Genomic DNA, 19,046 nt, shown 5'->3' on the forward strand with positions numbered 1-19,046 from the left:
AGGTCTAAAAAAAAAGTTTTGCAAAGTTCTATTGATACTTTAAGCAAGATGGTTTCCTTTATTTCCCAGAGTGTTCTTTTCAAAGGCAGGAGAACTATGATAAGATGTTCTAAAAACGCGTGGTGATTACATTGTTAGACCAGTATGTCTTAATGTTCTCAAAACTGAATGTTGCCCTGAGAACTTTCTTCCTTTTCTCATCATGTACTATTGTGGAACACTGTGGGAACGTTTTATGGATTCTATAATGTGTGCTCGTAATAACATCCCCAAGAAATCCTCAGAACATTGCAGGCAGAATGTTCCACAGTTGTAAATATATCACAGCACAGGAATGTTTTATAAAGAACATTCTGTCATCTGCAGTCTCAGTAACATCTTCAAAAAAGTTTTTTGAGTGTCGATTTGACAGCATTCTTCCTTTGTTATCATGTAACATTGTGAAAACGTTTTATTTATTCTACATTGTGTTGCTTCAACATATGCTCAGAACACTGTAGCCAGAATGTTCCACTTTTATTGATATATTTGCAGCACAGGAACATTTTAACATTAGGTCACCTGAGGTCTCAATAACATCTGGAAAACTGTTTTGGAATGTTGGTATGAGAACATTCTATATTTGTTATCATGTAACATTGTGGGAAATTTTTATAGATTCTATAATTTGTTCCCTTAACAACATCACCAGAATGTCCTCAGAACATTGTAGCCAGAATGTTCCACCTTTATTAAAATATCACAGTACAGGAACGTTTTATAAAGAACGTTCTATCATCTGTTGTCTCAGTAACATCTGAAAAACATTTTTTGAACGTTGGTTTGAGAAACTTTCACTCTGTTATCATGGAACATTATGGGAATGTTTTATCAAAGAATGCTGTATAATGTGTTCCTCAAGAATATCCCCAAAACAACCTCGGAACATTGCAGCCAGAATGTTCCACCTTTGTTGATAAGTTACATTACAGGAACGTTTTATTAAAATTATCTGAGGTCTCAATAACACCTTGACAACATTTTTTAAATGTTGTATTAAGAACATCCTTACTTTATTATCTTTGTTGAAAGGTCATATAGGAGAACGTTCAATAATGTGCTCTCGCAACAAAACGACAAAATGTTCCACCTTGAATATATCACATTCCAGGAACGTTACAAAACAAATTGTATAAATAATATTGTCATCGAGGCCTCTATAACATCTGAAAAAACATTTTTTGAATGTTTGCTTGAGAACGTTTCTCCTTTGTTATCATGGAACATTGTGGGAATGTTTTATAGAGGAACGTTCTACCATGTGTTCCTCAAGAACATCCCCAAAACAACCTCAGAACATTGCAGCCACAATGTTCCACCTTTGCTGATAAATAACATTACAAGAATGATATTGTCAGTGAGGCCACAGTAACATCTGGAAAACATTTTTTGAATGTTGGTTTGGCAACATTCTATATTTGTTATCATGAAAAACTTGAGAACTTTATAGAAGACGTTCTAAAATGTGTTCCGTCAACAAAAAGGCAATTTTTATCACTTTACAGGAGGCCATAAAACATCTAGAACTTTTTTGAATGTTGGTTTGAGGACGTTCCTCCATAGTGGAACATCATCTGTGTTCCTGACAACATCCCCTCAATGGTAAATATTACTAGAAATTATTATTATCATTATTATTATTTTAGAACTTTTGATTCATACATTTTCTTTAAAACATTATTAGAACTTGTTATCCAACGTTGGGGGAACGTTCCCTTCTCTGGTGATGTTTGAAATAAATAAATGTGCATCAACAAGTGCATGGAGTTCACCAACAGGTTCTCTGCAGATCCAGACAGAACACGAGTGTAGGGCAGGGGGCGCACGGAGGCAACAAAAACGGAGAAGGGAGGAGTATTTCCTCTAAAAAGAGCGCACAGAAAATGGACATTCTTATGGAGCGCGCAACGCAAGATGTGAGCAAATATTTTAAAAATACCACCTCTCAGGAAATATTTAACTCTGAGAGAAAACAAGCACATTAAGTCGCCAAGATTGGCTTTTTGGTGCAACTAACTAGACTAGAATTTGGTCAGTTTGCAATAAATAGAGCGAATATTCTTAGAATGCTTGTGGAATCTGGCAGCTTTAGCATTTTAAGTGAATTTTCCATAAATAAACTCTAAATATCACATACATTTTCTTTCGGAATATTAACTAAAAACATCGAGCTACAAACGCACCGTAACGCTTTAACAGAATATTGCGTAAAGATTCAAGAACACATTCTTATTTTTTTTCCTCCACTGTGCTTCTTGCTATGCGTGCACAAAAGGCTCGCGCGTGCACGTGCGCACGGGTGCGTGTACGCGCAGGCGGAGGATCGCCGAGCCGAGCCGTTCCGTGCAGCAGGCACAAGCCGCTGGGCGCGCAGGAGAAGCCGCAAAAAAATCCAGCAGCCGCTACTCGAACCTGCGAGGAGAGCAGAGGGAGCGTCGGAACTTCGGTGTTAGACGGTAAGAGCCGCCCCGCCGGTCCACTCTGCGCCGGTTCTCACCCACAAAATCTGCCCTTTTGGGCGTTTGTGGCTGTTTTAATTTCATTTTACCAAAAAAAAAAAAAAAAAAAATCTCTTTTGTCTTTTTCCACCTTCTCCATTTGGGGAGCCGGTGCGCACGCTGGCTCGAAGGGAACCAGACAAAAGACGGAGAGATTTGATGGGGAAAATGAGGAAATTAAAATGAATTAAAGGGACTGAGTTGGAAAATTAAGAAAATTCCTCCTTTTTTTTTTTTTTTTTTGTCCAGGCGACAGATGCGTGCACGAGCTTTAAAAAAGGGGTGTGTACAGTCTGGAGGAACACGCGCTCAGACGCTCAGATTCTCGTTTTTCACACTTTTATTGAGGGAAAAAATGCGCTTTGACGGCGCACAGGAGCGTCTCCTCAGCCGGTGCGCGCACTCACGCACTCTTTATTATTTATTGATTGCTTTGGCATCGTTTATGATTATATAATTTCCAGGAGCAGCAGCAGGAGGAGGAGGAGGAGGAGGAGGAGGGGTGGTGGCGGTGTTTTTTCTTCTTCTCATAATTTACAGCCAGTAAACAGTTGAACATCCAGAAATGAGCGGAGTGAGCCCTCTGCTCGCTCCACCTCTTTGTCTGTGCGGAGGTGTGACACCGTTCGGCTGCTCCGAGCCGCACATCCAGCGGCTCTAACCAGATTATGTCATGATTCAGATGAATTATTGATCTCATATTTCCATTTTATTGCGCTGAGAAGAAGCAGGAGGATGGAGGAGGAGGGGTGGGGGGGAGAAGAGGGTGGGGATTTGGGGTGATGGGGGGTGAATTTCCTCCTCCACTCCTCGCTGCACATCTAAGTTCTTTTTTTATTGTTTTTTCCATTCTGTCTGCGTCGATTTGTGCGGTTTATATTTTATTTTTTATTTCATTGTTTTTCTGTGCAATGGCTCAAACTTCAGCAGCATCCTCCGTCGGTTAATTGCCTGGTCCTTTGTTTGCCGCGGCACGCATGCGCACTGGGTGTAGGGTGTGGATGGGAGAGATGCCACCTTGCCTATCAATAGGATGGAGAGCAGCAGCAGCAGCAGCAGCAGGGGGAGGCTTTTAATTCTGGGTTTATTTATTTATTCCAGAAAAAAAGAGATGGTTTTGGAAGTAGATTTTGCTGCTGTGTGTGTGTGTGTTCGTGTGTTTGTGCTTTTTTCTCGATAGAAAGTCTGTGTGTGTGTGTGTGTGTAGATGGCGGTTTGTGTGTGAATGGAGCTCCAGTGTTGGTTGATGCTTTTCAACTATCAGAGTGATGCTGCACTGAGGTGCTGAAATATTCCGCTGCAAAACCCATGAATCGAGTAGTTCGATGTATTTTCACTATTATTTATGAAAACCGGTTGATAATTAAAATCATTTTCACGTACGCTTTTGGGGTGGTAAATGATATATCTTTGATTAATTAACATGCACAGCCAATCGTCAACAGATTCATCAACAGTAAAATAACATTCAGCTGCAGAGTCAGAGATCAAACCACCAGCTGAGGTCAATACACAGTAAACCTGAATGATGTCTACTACTTTTACATACAACCTTTGCATGAAATACGTAATTATCATCCACTGTGTCACTTTGCAGATTCACATTTAATATCTGCGACAAATGCATTCAAAACAAGCATTTTTACAGACGAACTGATCTTCTTCTATGCTTTAAAATCAGCTCCATCATAACCATTCAGTGCTGTTTAAACAATGATGCATCACAGAGCGTCTGAATGGATTCTGCATGATGACAACATTGACTTTGGATGATGTTATAATGCATCTCGCTGATAATTAAATGTGCTTTTGTTGTGTAAGTGAATCGAGATTGCAGACGTGTAGCTACACATTGTTTCTATGCTTTTTTTATGTTCGATCTGCTGTTTTCAATCAGCTCACTGTAGTTAAAAGGTATGTTTTAGTTTCCCTAGGGGTTAATTTTCTGTCCGTGAAGCCCAGTAAAGAGCTTTCACACGTGTAGTTCATGTTAAAGCTACAGTATTATACCCCTGGGAGGCCTTGTAGTTTCTGAGTTTTTGCTTTAATAAGATTGCATGTCAATATCGTCTACTTTCTCTCCATTATGACAGCATTTGGTGCTTTCAGAGAACATTTAATCCCAAGAAAGCTCTTGGCAATGTGAGCATATGGAGCATTCTGATTGGCTCACGCACTGCCATGTATTTGTGATGTTGGATTCCACCTGGAGATGCTGGTCTCCTTTACCCTCAGCTACATGTTACCTGCTGACACCTGTTTGCTAAAGGCCAACAGGACTTTGAGGATTCATAAAACATATTTTTAAAAAAACAAACAAACTTGGTGTTGGACGTGTTGTGAAATCTCCATGGTAATGTGGGGACTGTATGTAGTGGTCCGCTTTGTCTGGCTGCTGATTGGCTGCCATGAATCCATCCCAGACTCCGTTCATTCATCTGGCTGGACGGAGACAAACAGCAGTCTGATGAGAAGTTACGACGGTGACTCACCCGTTAGCGCTGCTGTCTGCTGCTCACAGGAGAGAGAGGAGAGCAGACACGTAGTGATGATGCCTCGCTCGCCCTGTCTCGGTCTCTGCTACATAAAGTCTAATACAGTAAAATAGAATCGCTAAAAGTAAGTGGACGGTTAAATATGGGCCAACAAGGCAACCTGTCCACATGCTTTTGGCCATTTGCATAGTAATAATGTAATGATATGTCACTCACCCGGTCTGTCTGCTGCAAAGCCCACTGTCTACTAAAAATAAAGAAAATGGTCAAAAGTAAGTGGACGGGTTGATTAAAGGGCTGCAGAGCAAGCCGTCTCCATACTTTTGGATATTTGCATCTGTCAGACCGGGAAGAGTTAGACATTTTTGTGTGTGAAAGAGAGAGAGAGAGAGGAAGGCAGACATGTAGTAATTATACCTCGCTCGCTGCCCTGTCTCTGTCTCTGCTACATAGCCCACCATGTAATACAGACAGATAATTATGGCTAAATGTAAGTAGACAGGTTGATATAGGACAACAAGGCAAACTGTCCACATACTTTTGGCCACATGTGTGTTAGGCAGAAAGTTAGATCATGCATTTGTGTGTGTGTGTGTGTGTGTGTACCAGTATTGTCTAATACAGGTAAATAATTTGGCCAAAGTAAGTGGATGTATTGATAAAGGCCTGCAAGGCAACCTGTCCGCATACTTTTGTCCAAATGTCAGACAGCAAATAGAGCCACACAGTGTGTGTATTTGTCGGCAACAAAGAGTCGTTGTGGTTTCCTCCCTGCAATGATGTCATTAAAAATTAAAAAAAAAAAAAAAAGAAAGAAAATCGAGCCACCAATGAGTCATGTGATCAACAGGATCACTTTCATACAAATCGGTCTTAATTAAACCATCAGGCTGTGTGTGATGGAGGCTTGTTAAAGCAGACGAGATGAAGCAGGACAATAGGAGGCAACAGCTGCTGCGTAACACACATAGCTGAATATATGTGCGTGTGTGTTTGGAGGAAGGTGGGGAACGAACAAGCTGCAGGTTGAGTCATTACTGCTGCTGCAAACTCGTATGAAAAAAGAAAAAGCCTATGGTGCAAATGTAGTGAGGTTATTTTCACTCTCAGCGCAGGTTTCACTGTTTGCAGGAGTTTTCTAGTAATGAGTATCTTGAAACAGGACAGAATCAGGCCAACTTCCGCTTCTGCTTACAGAAAACTCTGGGCTACTAATTATAGAAACACAAAAGCTGGTTTAAATGCTCGCAAAATAAATCTTGTAGGATTTAGTGTGAGACAAAATGAACTAATGCAAGAAATATTTTATTAGTAAAGTCACGTGTACCCTAGAATTCATATGTCAAACATTTTTCCAAGTGCCTACAGGTGTTCATGACACTGGAAAAAAACTACAACATTTTTCATTTGTTTCCAAACTGGCTCTTCTATCTGCCCCGTGTAAGCACAGCCTGCAGTTCAACCCAGTTCAGCCAGTCATTCTTTGAGTTGTTATCATGTGACTGTTGGTTGCTGGTTATTGCAACAAGAAACAGATTTTTTTTTGCTTTTTTACAGAATTTGGTAAGAGCAAACAGTTTATTTTTTGCAAATTTTTAAAATCAAATAAGTGTAGAATACAGTGATTTTGATGAAATATCACAATTTTAGGCTCAGATTTGACCAAGTTTCCCAGCAGAATGGGATGTCACAGATGAGTAGTTCAAGAACTTTTCTGCTTTTCCACCATCTCGCTCTGATAAATTGTGCCATTTGGGAGACAAAAAAACGAAATAGAACATGCCTTTCAAAGCTGTTGGCAGCTTTTGGGGTTCAGAGAGTTAATTTTTGCAGGCTGCCTTCCTGGGTGCTGTCGCTGAGGCTGGGATGGTGGTAACGTTGTGCTGTTTAATTGCAGGAACTTGGTGACATTTGAGGCTTATCTGGGTTGGCGTGAGTGGGTGTGTGCAGCTTTTTTATTGTGTTATTATTGTGGTACTGTGTGTGCGTGTCCTGTGTATGTGTCTGCTGTGTTGTGCAGAATACTTAATAAGGATCCACATCTGCGTTCAAGGCTAGAGGGGCTCTGCTGTTTTATGCACTATGAGCACAACAAACCTCAAGTAGAAGTTTAAAAACCCACTGTGTGTCACTCTTACAACAGCATTTATGTGATTCTTTGTCAGTCACATAAATGATGGTAGAAAACTTGTGTACAGGATTAAAATAGCGTGAAAACTTTTCGCAAGGCAGTAGGTTCAGCATCATCGACTCTGATCATTTATGAACAGAAAGTAACCTCCTTATGCCGGCGACGTCTTGTGGTCGTGTGAGCAAGTGCAGGTCGAATCTCCTGTGGCCTTGAAAATGTACAAAAAAGAGCTTTGCAGCATAAACTGGGTAGAACTGGTGCGTAAATACACATAGTGTGAAAATGAAAATGAACAAGAGTGAAAAACAGCGAGCGAAACCAAAACTCAAAACGGGTGAAAAAAAATAAAACTGTAATTATGATCCCAGACAGGATTCAAATTCAGGTCTTCAGGGTGACTGACTTTTGTCTCCAAAATCACTGCCAACCTCCAAATGTAGACCTTTGTAAGTAAAAAAAAAAGCACAACCACTAAACACTACCCAGTAATAGCTCAACTCTACACAAACGCTGAAAACCACCCCACACATCCGAAACAATAAAAACTCAAACACAACACAACTGAATCAACAATCACAAAACTACTCATTTAACAATTGACACTTTAACAAAAACATTCTCATATTCTTTGCCAACACAGATGTGCCTGTAGCTTTAGCATTTAGCTGATCGTTAACTGGCTGACTGTCGGTTAAGGAGATTGTCTAAAATTTAAATTGTCTTTTAATTTGCAACCAGGATGCAAATTACCAGGTAAACTAGTACATTTTCTCATAATTATTATATCGCAAGAGTGAGTTAAGTATTGTGGATATTATTCTATGGGCTAATAAACCAGTTTTATCTGTAGGCATTATTTATTTGTGGTAATTCATGATGTCTTACTATTTCAGAGGTCTTTAAATGACTGTCAAGCCTCCATCATGGTGGCCTGTTGCTGCACAATTAAACACAGTAAACAAGCTGCAGATTTTCATCCTATTAAACAGTAAGAGGCTCCACCTGATGGAACAATCGGGTACTGCAGCCAATGCAAAATACTTTATTTTTTTCCATGCATACCATTTGTCTTCTGTCTTATTGGTTCTTATCTTTTTAATATTAATCAATTTATGATTAATCATCAACCCCTTTAGTCCCAACATTTGTTCGTCTGTGTCAATAAGTGACACTCGGTCACAGAGTTAGCATTCATTACAGGACCGTTGTGTTGGAATGCATTAGTGTACATGAAGTTTAGAATTGAAAGCTTCTAAACCATGATTATAAAATACAGGCTTAAAGCTGGGTGTTGTAATTATAATAATGGAACAGCTGTTGCTCCTGGATTTGACTGAAGCAGTTTGAGTGTGAAACGGGTACGTTAATTTCTTGGAAAGTAGCCACCGTTAGCAGCCAGTTGTTTTATGTTGTTTGACAGAGCAGCTCGCAGCAGTGTGAAGGTATAAATGTTACACGTCCGGCAGCTGCAGCGACACCAGAGCGAATTTCTGCTTCTCACTTGTAGCTTTTGAACCAGATAAGACTGTGAGACTCTGCGTGTGGCCTCGGTTTGATAAGCTCACTGCTGCTCTTCTGTCAGAAATGAGGAACTTGGACGCTTCAGCTTCCTTTTAAAGGAAGCGTGACAGTGTATTAAACGACTGTAAACATTTGTGTAGAGTTTATTTTGGTGCCGTTTCTGTTGAAGTGCAGAGCAGGCTTACTGAGAAAATAGAAGTGGTGCGTGACTTCTATTCTGCAGCTCGTTTCTCTTCAAGGATGTTTTAATGAGAAGCACTGAGTCACAGTTGACGCTGTAGTCACATCCTCTGTGTTTTAACTGTGTATTTGGGGGGTTAATGCTCACAAATACAGTTGAAAATGACACTTGTCTGGATTGTTTTTAAGAGCTAATTGCTCGATTTTTAAGCTGAGTATCTTTAAATGCTACTAACATTGAGACAATTTCATTTTGCTGTTATAGTTTCCAGTAAAACTTCTGTCCCTGGGCAAAAATGTGGCAACATATCATATTTCTTTGTTGTGAGCACCACAAATAATAGACTTTAGCTTGATTGCACCGAGTTGGAAACATCATATATGAAAAAAATCCTCCATGACTGTCTTTATAGTTTCATTTAAACATACTGTAAAATGTAATTTTTTCTGACTTTTTGTGCCTGAAATGACGAGATCAGTGAATTAAAGCTTAAAATCCAGATTAAAAATTGGAAACACATTATTTGCAAAAATGACAATACTATACAACTACATTGCATTCTTATATACGCAAGCATGTTTCCTCCCTGAAATGTAGGACTCTGTATGATGTATGATGATCTGTCACACACAGAAATAATCCAGTAGAAAATGCATTTTTTTCTCAAAATGTAATCAAAAAATGCAGTTTTATCAGTTTGGGAATGTAATATTTAAAAGACCTGGTTGTTTTCTGCAGGTTTTCTGATTGTATGTGGACTAACACCTGCTTTCATCAAATTAAATTACATATTTTAGTGTGAATTGTTGTGTGTTGTTCTACAAAGTTCTTATATTTTAGTTTTTTTGCACTGAAAGCACTGCACCTTGCGCTTCGTTGTACTTGTTACAATGACAATAAAACAAATCTGAATCTGAATCTGAAATTAGCCGTTTGTTGCTAATTGCAAACCATTTATCTCCTTGGTTTTGGCACTTTTCTTTACAATTCACTCTGTTTAAACTGTTTTCAGCAACAGCAATAGTTTGCTAACATGTTAACCAGAACACTTCTAAAATCTACAAGTATGTCAACTTGTTTTGACTTTTTTTTTTTTCATCCCCCTTGTGGCCAACAATGGATCATGCAGTTCAAAAGATGCCCAAAGTTCATTTCACATCCATAAGTAGTCACCGTTCAACCTCTAAAGAGTGGAGTTTTTAATGAAATTATAAAAGAAAGTGGAACAAACAGATATTTAATCCGCAGAACTAAGAGCCGAGGAGAGCCGAGCTTCAGCATAAACACTAATGTGAGTTTACAAATGCTAAACTGGAGTCTTTGACCCGGGGTTTGTTCGACGTGTCTTGCAGTCAGTGTTTGTGCTGCAGAAGTGCAGGGAAATGGAAGTGGAAGTGTTGTCGGGCTCCTCCTCGTGTCCCTGCTCTCTCCAGTCCCGCCGGAGGTTTGACGGCGGTGCAACATGTTCTCGTCCTCGGCAGCTCTTCCACCGTGAGCGCCATCTGTCACATCGCGCCTCGTCTTCCAGGAAATTACAGCTCAAACTGAAAGCGACAACGTTATCTGATATGTAGCCCGGCGGGGCGGGAATGAACTCTGCAATCTCGGCTCGCTTCTCTGCCGAATCCCAAATCCACTCAGTCAGTCGCTCGGCTCGTCCTTGTGGATGTGAAGTCATTTGGCGAGGGCAGATAAAGGGACTGTGTTTCTCCCAGCGACCTGTCCTCTTATCTGTGCAGGAGACTGATTTCATCCTAAAAGCAGAGCAGGAGGCGATAACATTTTGACAGTTATGAGTTTTTAATAGCCAGTCATTCTCATTTCAGACTTGTCTGGAAAAGCTGCACCTGTTACTGCAAACTCATTTCAATGAAAGAGCAGCAGAGGAGAGTTGTGGAGGCGTTTGCAGCAACATGTGTGCATAGCAAACGCATTTTTATCCAGATATCGCTTGTGGTTTTGTTAAACAATAACTGTGACACTGAATTAAAGTGTCTTTGAACGTAAACAGGAGGCACAGAACACCAGATCCTGCTGAAACCAAAAAACAGTGGCATTCCTGCTTCCTTCAGTGGAGGCATTTCTGATATTGTTTGTCAGTTATTAACTGCAGGAATGTCCTGGTTCAGATATGTACTTGTAGATCAGCGTGAACCTTGACAGAAGTTCACAGTCGTGTCTGCTGGTTATTGTGAGGCGGGCAGCAGCCATCTTGTTTCACCCACCGGAACAACAGATCAGTTGTAAAGCAGCTACTGAAAAACGAGCTTATTTTTTTTTAACAGTATCAGTAATGATTAGTGTAAAGTGACTGGAAGACACAAGGTGGATTCACTGAATTAGTTAAAGTCTAATACTTGTCACGTAGCTTTTCTGTACTTTGTGCTCAGTGCTAATTAGTATTTTTTTCATACTAATATGCACCAATAACCAGATATTGTTTTGCTGAAGAGTCGGTGGAGACCAAACCGAAGCAAAAAAAGAGAATAAATACTGACTTCAGGTGGACACAACTCCAGTGCATTAAATAATAATTCAAGGAGCTTATGTCAATCTTAATTAAATAGAGAATCATAATATAAAAATCAAATTTATTAATTAAAATAGATGTTTTAAGTTACAAACATTATATAGTTATATTGACATAAAAATGTTGGTACTTGTGTCTACTTAATAGTTAATTTCATTTAAATTAAAATTTCTGATTTAAAAGTCATTTAAATTTGAGGAAACTTAATGAAACTGGCTGCAGATTTCTACTTAACACTGAGCCACTTTCTTCTACTAATGAAGTATATACCACTTAAATATACCGTTGATTACATGGAAATACTTGTTTGAACAACTTTAAACCAATGTTTATGCTACCAGTCATTAACTAAGTAGTGAAAAAGCTAAATTTCTGACCTCAATGCAGTTTGTTGGTTGAACATAATTTTACTAGAAATTGTCGTAACTTTAAAAAAGCTGATGCAAACTGTTGCGTCATATTTTTTTTTGTCTTGAAACGTAATGTTCTAGAGAGTGGGATGACCATGCTGCTCTGCGATGCTGGATGTGAACAATTGTGTTCGAACACGTAGCTTCTTAATGTAATCTGCCCTCTAGTGGCCAAAATGTATTAACGCAGCCTTAAAATGCTCAAAGATCAGCGTGACTACGTTGTCTGTACGTTACCCTTTTTAAAATCACAATGAAAATGTCAAGTTATGCCAGAGAGTTTAGCCCTGCTAGTTTTTTTGAAGGCCAATTATTGATTTTAATGGCATTTCTTGCCTCCCTGCATGCAAATGTTCTATCACAACAATTCTCCCGTCACTATTTTGAGCGAACAATTCAAATAAATAGCTTTTTCTTTTGCCCTATAGCAGAATAATAATGAGGTGCAGTTAGACCATTCTACGCTGAATTGTCTTGACGATGCAAGAGTCAACCAAACAACTCCAAGAATCCTCTTTTTTGTAACATCGGCACTACATTTGGAGTGAATTTACAAATCTGGGGGCCTGTGAACTATCTGACTGTATTCTTACATAAAGTGCTGGGAAGAGCTAGCAGTAGCATGTTAGCATCTTGGTTTAATTGAATTTTTTTTCCTCAATGAACACTGCATTCAACAGTTTCACCATGAGATGTATTTAAAGGTAACCAACAGATTTGAGAACCAGAGAAAACAGTCAAATGATGAACATGTTTAACTAATCGAGTCTTCTTTAGGTGGAAACTCCAAATACAAAAAGCCACATTAAACAACAGCCTGAATGACCAACAGCCTTCAGCCACAATCAGCATCTTCTACCTCCTACCTTTTTTTCCTTTGTGAATCTCAGAATAGGTACCAGCGCTGCTCTTAACGTGAATCTTAAACAGTCCGGAGTCTGAAAGTAATGAGACGGTACAACAGAGTTTAGACTCGGAGGTTCTCGGCCTCCTCTTGTCTGTGTTTCAGTCCCAGTTCTGTCAGCTTCCATCAGCGAGACACAAACTGACGACGAGAAGAAAATTACAAGAATCTCCCTCACTGGACTTTTTTTTTCTTTCCTCAAGTGCGAGACGTGATCAAGGATCTGTCTGAAAACCTCAGCAGTGACTCTGTGTGTGAGAGACACTGCTGAAGTTGTGGATATGTGTGATTTCTATATGCATCGCCTTCATTCTGCAACACTGTCGGTGTTGAGTTATTTAATAGTTGACTAAACCTGAGGCCTTGTGGGCAGAAATTCAGTTCATTCATAATGTAATTATTTCTTTACATTATTGTTATTATTATTATTATTATTATTATTATTATTATTATTATTATTATTATTATTGTATTGCACTTTTCAAGATGCTTAAAGGCGCTTCACATAGTAGGCAACAACAAAACAAACAAACAAAAATAAGCTTTAAAGCAATTTAAGTTTTCTTGTGAATATTTCATTAATCTTTTCATTACATTCATGTAAAAAATATTTATTTTTATGAATATGTTTTTATATGATTAGAATTTTTGGTAATTTAACTGAATATATTGCTTTATAATAATAATGATAATAACAATAATAATAAAAATACTACTACTACTACTACTAATAATAATAATAGAATGTTTTTCAAAAAATGTAATAACACTAATTATATCATTACAACATAATAACAACAACAACAATAATAAACAATAACAATAATAATTTTATGTATTCATTCATTCATTCATTCATTCATTCATTCATTTGTCTAATTCATGTCATCAGCTGAATTCTATGGCAGCTTGGTGCTGTTTCCTGTTGCTCTTGCTTCTTGCTCAGCTCTAAGTCGGTACCAGAAAGACCAATTAGGTTGTGTCTAGACGGTGCGTCCTCAGCCACTCCGATCTGCCTGCTCGCTGCTGGATGAACTGGCTCTCGCCTCCCAGCGGCTCTTTTCGGGGTTATCTGGAGTTTAGAGTCGACTTTGTCTCTCGGTCTGGACCGACTGCAGGCTGCCCTCCCTCTCTGGACAGCAAACGGCCGCCACGTTCAGTTTCTCTCCAGGCTCGCTGCTGACAGGGTCGTTTAGACACATCGCTGAGAGGCTGCTTCATCCAGACAGACAGACAGACAGACAGATTTAAGGATGTGGATGTCTGGCTCTGCAGCTCTGATGTGTTTGTAGGAAATAGATGCAGTTGTGTTGTTGGATCTCAGCCTGGAGCAGAGTTCTACTGCTGTCGGTCTTGTTTCTGGAGCCATTTTAAGGTCACAACCGCAGTTTCCTTTTCTCACTTTGAGCAGAAACCAGGCGGGAGGTCAGGTTTAGAAGTCACATGACTGATGTTCATGTTGACAGCAGCTCAGATTTCACAATAAAGTAAAAATTAGATGTTGGTTTCCAGTTGATGTGGAGTGATTCCCAGCTAGTTTGCTTGCGTCCTTTTAACATGCATAAATATTATTTTTAGATATAGTTGTTAATATTTATTTTTTAAAATTATAACTTTACAACAGATTTTAACATAAATATTTATTTGAAAGGGTGATTAAGTTTACATTATTATTATTGTTATTATTTTAATATAATACTAATAATTAAATTAATTGATTTTTGCCCATTTTTTGGACAAGCTTATACTACTTGCACAACTATTTATTAGGTAGTTTTTTTTATTTTGAATGTTCTATGCATGTTTCTATTCAGAAAATTAATTATTAGTAGTAATAATTATTATTCTAATGTATATTGTACATAATTTGAAATTGCAATAATATATTTCTTGGTCCTTAACTAATAAAGCTGATGTTTTAATATTAATATTTATTTGTAAATGAAATTGTGAATTAACCATTTGTACTGAAGTAAAAATGATTTTATCGTCAGCGTAACTGTGAAGTCATGACCAACCAACCATTACAACAAAAACTCAGATGTCTCCGCTGAACTGCAGGCAGTGAAGTCATGTATGATGTGCCGTAAGAAAACTCACAATCATTTTATTCTTGTTTAAAAATGAATCGAAAACAGTTTCTGTAAAAAAATAAAAATTCTGCACACCTTGTTGCAACCAGGAAGCCATTAGAGGACTGAGCTTCAACCAAATGGTCCATTGACAAAAACAAAGGGAATTATTGGCTGAACTGCAGGCAGTGTTTACACAAAGCAGATAGAAAACCAGTATAGAAAGAAATTAAAAGTGTAAATAGTTAAATATCTGTAAGTAGAACCAGTGTTGGTAACAGCTGTGGAAACATGTTTGATATGTAGATTCAAGATTTTTCAATTTTTGTAAAATAAATCCAGACTTTCAACTTTTTTTTTCTTTCTTTCTTTTTTTTTTTTAAACAATTTATTGCTTTAAAACTTTGTAAAACTCCACAAAAGACATTTCTGAGTTCTCTCACCTCTTCACAGTTTCCAAAGAGTCGCATGACTTTAGATTGCAGTGACAAATGAACCACAGTGAGGAAAAATGAGACGGGAGCCAAAACCTGTCAGAAGCTGCTGCTTGGAGTTCAGAGGGTTAATGTGCTGCTGCTCACTGTTCATAGCGTCAAGGAATTGTGTCAGTTAGAAAAAAAGATTCTTATTTCTTTCCCTCTGAGGCTGTTTGCAACAATATTTTTATTGTTGTGCTGAGACGGACAGAACTAAACATGGCAGCTCTGCAGACTTGAGAAGCTGTGAATGCAGCTTTAGATACGTGGTTCTAATGATGAACCACACCTACAGAACTCTGCATCTTGGCTGCAGTTTACATATGGATGAAGGGATTACGGCTCTAACAGCATTAGATATGCTGGAAGCAGAAACTCATGGATACTGTGAAGGAGGGGAAAGCAGAATGCAGAGTGTTGGATGTTTGGTGTGCGTGGGCAGCAGCTCTCCACAAGAGCTGTTTTCTGTTTTTCTTGTGAACTTGCTGCCTCCTTTAAACGTCTGAGGGAATCTTTTCTGCCTTCATGCTTCAGATTTATGGGCCGATATTAAAGATGATTCCAGGGAAGGTGCTTTATGTTTTCCTGTGCGCTCGGATCGAGCTGGTAAAGCGGATCATAAACATCACAGAAAAGTCCCCAGAAAGCAGTCTGGAGTTATTACCTCCGTCTGCAGGAGGGTTTTTTTTTATTTTTTATTTTTATATCACTGACAGCTCACTTCTGATCCACTGAACCACGTTTCGGTTTGTAAAACGGCCAAAACAAAACAAACTTTACATGCGCAACACCTAAAAACTGAAATTAAATTATCACTAGAATCGCTGTCAGCTTCCACACTGCACTTCGAAGTTTAATTATCCACTATCATGTTTGTCCAAGGGCTGCAAGGTGGAGCGCTGGTTAGCACCGTTGCCTCGCAGCTAGAAGGTCGCATCCCAGTGAGGACACTTGGGATCTTTCTGCTTGGAGTTTGCATGTTCTCCCCGTGCAGTGTGGGTTCTCTCCGGGTTCTCCAGCTTCCTCTCACAGTCCAAAAACATGTTGAGGTTAATTGTCATCTAGTCAAACTAGTCAAATATTTTTTAATGTGAAAACAACTTATCCAAAATCACTTCAAATTTGTCCAAAATCACATTAAATTTGTCCTCAAAATGTGTCTGAAGTGACAAAAAAGTGTGTCTGAATTGACTCAAAATGTATTTGAGACCATTAAACACTCCAAACTTACTCAAATATTGTTTTTTTAATGTGATAAATTATCCAAAATAACATCAAGTGTGTCCAGAATTACATAAGTTCTCCATAATTGCTTTAAAAGTCTCTGCAAATTACAAAAACCTGTCCACAAAGACTCAACAATTGACTTACGATGTTTCCAAAATGACCAAAAATGTACAAAATGACCGACAGTGTTTAAATGACAATACATTGTCTGAAATAACTCAGAAGTTGGATGTAGTTTAGTTGCTTTTTGATGCATAAAAGAATGTTTAGTTACAGTTAAACTGAGAAAATAAGGTTCTTAAATGGTTCTTCAGAGGGAGGTGAACTTCCTTATCTATTAGATGGTTATTCGTAAACTTCATGTAGTTGTAAGTATTAAAGTACAAGTTTAAAGGTTGTTTAGAAGGAAATTTGAGCTGCAACTAACATTTATTTTCATTACCAAGTAAAATATTCTCTTCAGTCACTGAAGAGTTATTTGATCAGTGAAACATGTTGACATCTTTTAACATGTTGCTCTGTCAGACCAAGAAGCCTTTTATTTTGAAAAGTTACTGTGAAGAAGTCGGAAGAAGAAAAAACCCAGAAATGTTTTCTTAAAGAACCTATTTTTGCTGAAGCCCTTTGGTACGTGATTCATGGTGCCTAAAGGAACCATTATTTGATGTTTATTTTTTGATGCATCTTTGTTTTTTTTTTTGTCTTTTTTCTTTTTTAAAGAACTGTTCACCACAACGGTTGGTTAAAGGACCTTTTGCTGAAAGGCGTCATTGAAATATAAATGGTTCTTCTTGGGCATCAATTGAAAGAAGCATTTTAGCGTCTTTATTTTAAATACACAACTTTCAACTCCAGATGATGCAGGTGGAAGAAGACGGAAAAGATGGATGACTGAACAGCATTTTTGGTTTCTCAGATGTTCACTGGATCAGATTCATACAGTCGAGTTCCATCTGAGAACACAAAGAACAAGTGTTGTAGTCAAGCAAACACAATTTTATGAATCCGCCGGCATCGATATGCGCTCAGAATGACGACATGCGACACACTTTAATTTGGTTTAAAGCTCACAAACTGAATAACAGTCAAATGGAAAATACTGCTGAGGCTGACTGGAATCTTATTAGTTTTTATTAGCTTTATTTGGTCATAAACAGAATTGGAAAAACGGGCATTTGTTGCCGAAAGAAAAGTCTCCAGCCTTCATTGTGTGGAAACGATGAATGTTTGAACAACATTTGTGAAGATATTTCAGTCAGATTGTGTGTAAGAACAGACAAACTGGGATTCAGGAAACCTTTGAATCTCTGCAACAGGATTTTTATCAGAAATAAATGGAGAACAGTCAGTTTTCGAAAAATCAGAAACAGGCAGAAAAGGCAGATGACAGTCCGTCATGTCAATATGTCTCCAATTTGCAGTTAATGAGCCGAAACATGCAAAACAACTGCCGGTGCTTTAAAAGCTATTTCCCATCAGAATCCATCATTCTGTTCCCAGAACATTCTCAGAAATGTCACTAAAATGGCTCCGATCTGTTCTGGAAGGGAAAAAAAAAATAAAAGCTGCTCTGCTAACCGGTGCAGCCCTGCAGAGATATCGATTGATGCTGGACCACGTCTGGCTCCGGCTGGAAGCTCCGGGGACCCGAGCAGACGGGCGATCCGAGGCCGGAGAGCGACGCCGGGACAGAGGAGCTGCTGCTGGTGGGCTGCAGTGATATTGATCGACACTGGAGATAGAACCCTCTGAAGCCGAGCTGAAAGCAAGACAAAAAGAAATGTTCTGCTCTGAAACGGTTCCCGGGTGGTTTAGTAGCCGATCTGTCCCCGCGTGATCGGTGCAGACTATTTGCATCTCTATCGCATCTCTGGAGTTCAACCAGCTTCAGGAAAAAGCAGATAACCAGGAATTAAACAACCCCGATATCTCAGGAAAACGCTGATCTACCCATCTGGAGTTGTTCTTAGATTATTCTGCTTGTTCCGGGGTCACAGCAACATTCCTGGGTTACTCCTCCAGCTGGCAGGAACGTCTGCAGAACATTGGAGAACATTACCTACAAGTTCTGTTGAATTTTTAAAGAAAATGTTTTCAAACAAATGTTCAAAGAGCATTTTAAGAAAATGTGTTTCTTTAAGCTTGATCTAATGTTTTCATGTCAACATTCAGAGGACGCAGATGAGAACGTTCTTAAACCAACATTAAGAAAATGTTTTCTAGACGTTCTTGAGGCCTCAGAAGATTTTTAAAAAAAGGTTCCTGTACTGTGATGTACCAACAAAGGTGGAACATTCTGCTGCAAAGTTCTGAGGATTCTTCTGTGATAATGAAGGAAGAATGTTCGGAAACCTACATTTAAAAGTTTTGCAGATGTTATCAAGGCCTTAGTTGACAAAATCTTTATTTTACAGAACGTTTTTTAACGTTCCTGTAATGTGATATATTACAGGTGGAACATTTGCCTTTTTGTTGAGGAACAAATCATAGAACGTTTTCTCTGGAGACATTTCCACAATGATAACAAGGGAACGTTTTCAAACGTTTTCCAAATGTTATCAA

The 19,046-nt window shown here is 38.7% G+C and overlaps 1 protein-coding gene across 1 annotated transcript in view; it reads left to right on the forward strand.

Annotated features, from left to right (window-relative positions):
* Nucleotides 1-2,383: 2,383 nt before the first annotated feature.
* The window catches only part of basp1 (brain abundant, membrane attached signal protein 1), a 63,850-nt gene continuing 47,187 nt past the window's right edge, over nucleotides 2,384-19,046 (forward strand). Inside the window, exon 1 of the mRNA XM_008293276.1 lies at nucleotides 2,384-2,495. The gene's annotated coding sequence lies outside the window, so the exon portion shown is untranslated. The remainder of the gene's footprint in view (nucleotides 2,496-19,046) is intronic.

The sequence above is a fragment of the Stegastes partitus genome, unplaced genomic scaffold (assembly GCF_000690725.1).
Source record: "Stegastes partitus isolate 25-593 unplaced genomic scaffold, Stegastes_partitus-1.0.2 Scaffold868, whole genome shotgun sequence".
Classification (NCBI taxonomy): domain Eukaryota; kingdom Metazoa; phylum Chordata; class Actinopteri; family Pomacentridae; genus Stegastes; species Stegastes partitus.